The sequence below is a fragment of the Polypterus senegalus genome, chromosome 18 (assembly GCF_016835505.1).
Source record: "Polypterus senegalus isolate Bchr_013 chromosome 18, ASM1683550v1, whole genome shotgun sequence".
Lineage (NCBI taxonomy): Eukaryota > Metazoa > Chordata > Cladistia > Polypteriformes > Polypteridae > Polypterus > Polypterus senegalus.
The window spans coordinates 36775879-36780802 of record NC_053171.1 but is presented as its reverse complement, the minus strand read 5'-3'; the positions used below and the strand labels follow the sequence as shown (position 1 = coordinate 36780802).

Genomic DNA, 4924 nt, shown 5'->3' with positions numbered 1-4924 from the left:
TGATTTGATAACCTATACAAACATATATGCAATCTCCTCAAATGTAGTGACTTTGATGGAAATCGAACCCAGCTCCATTGAGCAGTGAGGCCATAATCTTAACTACTTGCCATATAGCTATCAACTTAAACACGTCCAACTTAATTATAGCATTTGGAAAAGAACACTTTTACTTGTGTGAATAAATGAGATGGATGAAATCATTGACTGTGTTAATTGACAGTCTCAGAGGGGGCTGACTAATCATGCCAAGGATATGTAGAAACCTGCACTGCATGTGCAGCATATATTTAAACCTTTGTTTAGCATGTCAGTGGGATCATTAGCAGTGATTAGCACCAGGCCTGTAAATCATCTTGATTCCATCTGAGCAGGCAGAGCACAGAAATGGATTTTAATGACTCAGATCACTGCTGCCCAGAGGGATCAAATGTGTGTGTGTTTTTAGCTTCCTTTAAAGTTGATGTTTTACCATACACAGCAGGTTAACCATAGCAGTCATATGTTTCAGTTTATGAAACAACAATTGTTATATTTTAATGCAAAGCATAAAGAAACACCAACATTTTAAATATCACACACTCCCTGCCCATCTAACCACATCATCATATCAGCTAGTTCACACTTTCATAACTGGGACAGAATCTGCAGGACTTCTCCTGCGTCTGAAGTTCAAATATCTTCCAGAATTTTTTTCTTGGTTTGACAGATGATTTGGAAGAAGAACACAGCCGAGTGCATTTCTACTAGGGTCCACATTTATAATTGCAGGCAACTTTCTCTGAAAGCATTCAAGTACAGTTGTGAGATTTTTTTCTCTCCTCTTTAAGCAGCACATCTTATAACAATCACAACTATGACTGGGTGACTTCAACAGCTCAGACATCTGTTATAAAAATGTGAATAAAGTAGGAAAAGGTTATGAATTACAAATAGCAGAATGTCAATACAAATCATGAATTTTTTTTTATCTTAACTTAGCACAGTTCCTCCAATAATGGAAACATGGACCCGAAAGTGATTCTTAAAGTTGACATATTCTTTCACACTTTTTTTCTTATTTTCTCTTTCAATTTTTTTAATACACTAGTTCAGTGGGCTTGTAGTTTTAGAAATGTGCCACAAAGTCCTTGGACCTACGGTTTAACATCCAGTTTGGGTAGTTTCTTTATGGATGGATTACTTATTTCAGAGCTCTATAATAAATACTTTGTGTATTATTACAAAGCTTTCCTCTATACATTTACAACTTTGTTTTACTACTACACTTTACTTATTGAAAGCCAGCAGCACTAAGTACAAGGCAGGGACCAGGCCAGAGTAAGAAGTTAATCTACTGCAAGGGAGCTCAAACAAAAAAAAAAAAAACCTCACTCACTCTTTTTGGGGCCAGTTGATAAAATGCTGTAAACCTGGACTGTGGAAACAATGCAGAGTACCAGGAAAAAACCTACATGGCCAAGGGTGGAAACATTGAAATCATATATAGACAGTGACCAAGCTGGGAGTCCACCACACCACAGTGATTGATCGACATTATCTCCAAATGGAGAACATTTGGAACAGTGGTGAATCTTTCAAGGAAAGGCTGGCCTGCCAAAACTAATCCAAGGGCCCAGTGACAGCTCATTCAGAAAGTCACAAGAGGATGCCAGAAGGTCATCCAGTTTACTGCAGGCCTCTCTAACCTCAGCTAAGATCAATGTTCATGACTCCAAGATAAGAAAGAGACTGAATGTAAATATTTAAAGTTCCATTTATACTAATACACTATGCATATTGGAGAATCACTGAAAGCCAGCAGCAGTGGGTGCAAGGCAGAACAAGTGCAGAGTAAGAAGTTAACGTACTGTAAGGGAGAACCAATAAAAAAAACTCCACTTACTCTTATTGATTCCAGTGGATCACATGCCATCCTTGTTAAGGGATGCAGGTAGATGAGCCTGTGGTGTCCTGGATAATGGGCTATCTTTTGGGAAATGCAGTTTGGGAGACTCATGAACTGTGTTTCTGATGTGTATGTGAGCAACACTGGAGCAGCACAAGGAAGAGCGCGGTCTCTTTTTCTCTTCACTCTGTACAGTTCGGACTATAAAGGTAATCCCAGGTCATGTCACTTGCAGAAATTCTCTAAAGTTATGCGGTATATTGATAAAGGGGATGAGACAGAGCAGAGGAGTCGGATGGAGAACTTTGTTTCTTGGTGCAAAGAGAATTGTCTGCATCATAACATGAACAAAACCAAGGAACTGGTTATTGAATTGGGGTGGCACGGTGGCACAGTGGTAGTGCTGCTGACTCACAGTTAGGAGACCTGGGTTCTCTTCCCGGGTCCTCCCTGCGTGGAGTTTGCATGTTCTCCCCGTGTCTGCGTGGGTTTCCTCTGGGCGCTCCGGTTTCCTCCCACAGTCCAAAGACATGCAGGTTAGGTGGATTAGCGATCCTAAATTGGCCCTAGTGTGTGCTTGGTGTGTGGGTGTGTGTGTGTTTCCTGCGGTGGGTTGGCACCCTCCCTGGGATTGGTTCCTGCCTTGTGCCCTGTGTTGGCTGGGATTGGCTCCAGCAGACCCCCCCATGATCCTGTGTTCGGATTCAGCGGGTTGGAAGATGGATGGATGCATATTGAATTTTGCAGCACCAGAGCCTCTATGTCCGGTCACTATTCAAGGAGTGGATGCAGAGGTCCATATTAATAACAGATTGGGCTGGTCTCAGAACACAGTGGAACTATATAAGAAAAGGCAGAGCAGGCTCCTTTTACTTAGGAGACTGTGTTTCTTTAATGTGGGAAGAGACACTGTGCGAATTTCTATCTTGTGGTGTGTTGGGCTGGCAACATCACGTCAAGTTGGGCCCACCAAATCAACAAGCTAATTAAAAGGGCAAACGAGGTTGTAGGATGTACTCTGGACCCCCAGTAGTGAAGGAGAGAATTAAAACAAAACGAAGTGCCATTATAAACAATGCAGCACATCCTCTCTCTGACACACTAACACAGAGGACTTTCAGCCAATGAATTATTCAGCGGAAGTGTGTTAAGAAACACTACTGGGGCTCCTTTTATACTAATAGCAGTATGTCTGCATAATGCCTCACAGGAATTGTGAGAGCCAAGTAAGTCATTGTATTTCTTTTTACTTTTCTTGCTTTATAATCATTCTGGTGTGTGTTTATTTATTTATTTATCTGCCTACCTTTTTATGCATTTATTTATTTATTTAATGATCTTCTGTAAAAAGCCAGATTTCTGCCCAGGAACAAATCTCTCAATCTCTATGCTTTAAAGCTAGAATGTGGAAAGAATACCGATTACCAGAAGAAAACCTATACTGACATGGACAGGAGGAGAGATTGGGAGCATGGACTCATATAGCGTGTTGCCATACCCATCACAGTTAGAAAGGTTCAAAATTACAAACAGACAGTGATCAAGTTGTGATTTCAACACAACAAACTTGAGCTGTGAAGCATCAGCACTGGCCACTTGGTCACCCTTTAGGACAAATTACCAACCTGAACAATCTATGTGTCTTCTTCATTACCAAATGCATACCCTTCAACTCTAAACACAATTACGAAGGTAACATGGTTTTCTTATAAATTAAGCATGGTCACTTCCCTCTCCTCTTTCACATAATCCTAGTTTTATCTTTTAAATACATTCGTCTTCAAATTCCACTTAATTCTGAAATGCTCATGATTGTTTTGTATATAAAATTAATTTTTAGCCAGTACCCACCTCTCATATGTCTGCATTTTCACCTCTGGCTTGAACTGGTATCTTCCCCCTCGTCCAGTTCGCTCAGCTCTTGCGGGGCACAAAAGTAGCACCGACATGAGCAACGCATGGCTGGCAATCTCATCACAGCCTTCTGCAAGGTTTCTCACGCTCAAGTACAAAATGTGGCTCCCTGGAGCAAAGCTAAACCGCAGATTTAGCGAAGTATTATTATTAGCAATATGTTAAATGTTGTAGCGTTATTCAGCAGCCCCTTCCTGTTCAGCGCCCTGATAGTATAGCAGTTTTACTTAAAAGTGCTTCCACAGAGAGAGAAAGAAAGCTAGCGCTCTTTTACATTTGAAGTTGTTACCACTCTTATTTGATTTTTAATTTGACCAGAGTACCTGCGATTACAGCTGCGAAGCTGCCCCAACGACAAACAACAAAACAACGCCACAGTCAAGCCCGAAATCACGAGTTCAAGAGCGCGCGGCAGAGCGAACGGGCTGGCCACGTGACTCTGGCGCGCACCACACAGCTCCCGCCCTGAACGGGAGGGGCGGGTAGCATTTTGTTTCCCGACACACCCAGAGCAATTACTTCAGTGAGAGCAGCGCTTAATACTGTTGCCCCCGGGATAAGCTATTCACAAAAAGAAATCCGAAGGCGTGGGACTGCGAAGACGACCTTCCCAAGGCGTCACATCGAGCATGGAACAAACCTGAAATGTAATGGTAAATAAAAGTTGGTTAACATGCTTGCCTGTTAAAGGTTGCCCTGTTTAGGTGTTTTTTTGTTTTTCAAACGTATTAGATAAGAGGTTTCCGGATAAATCATACAGTAAATTATAACGGTTCGCAGTATGATAAAGGGAAAAACTCAAAAAAGTACGGCAATCATACAGAGCGACTGCGTCAGACTCTCAGTTGAATGTTTGTGGAGATGAGCATCTCATTGCGTCGACCTCTAACCGTCCCACTCTGGTTTTCACTATGTCTCTTTTTTCCATTAAACCCAGACAGATAAGCATAACTGTTTGGACTTCAAACCACAAAGCCACCACAGTGTTAGCATCATGTCTGATTCACCTTGTGTCACAATGAGAACCGTAAAAATGATTTGTCCACTCCCCGATATCCTCTATTTTTGCATTTGTTTAAAAAGACTTCAGATCTTTGACAAAATGTATTATTATATAACAGG

The 4924-nt window shown here is 41.5% G+C and overlaps 1 long non-coding RNA gene across 1 annotated transcript; it reads right to left on the bottom strand.

Moving 5' to 3' along the window:
* Positions 1 to 736: 736 nt before the first annotated feature.
* Positions 737 to 4212, bottom strand: LOC120518756. Its single transcript, XR_005631290.1, has 2 exons — positions 3740 to 4212; positions 737 to 886 (listed from the first exon to the last, which is right to left on the bottom strand). It is a non-coding gene; the product is annotated as an uncharacterized LOC120518756 (long non-coding RNA).
* Positions 4213 to 4924: the final 712 nt, after the last annotated feature.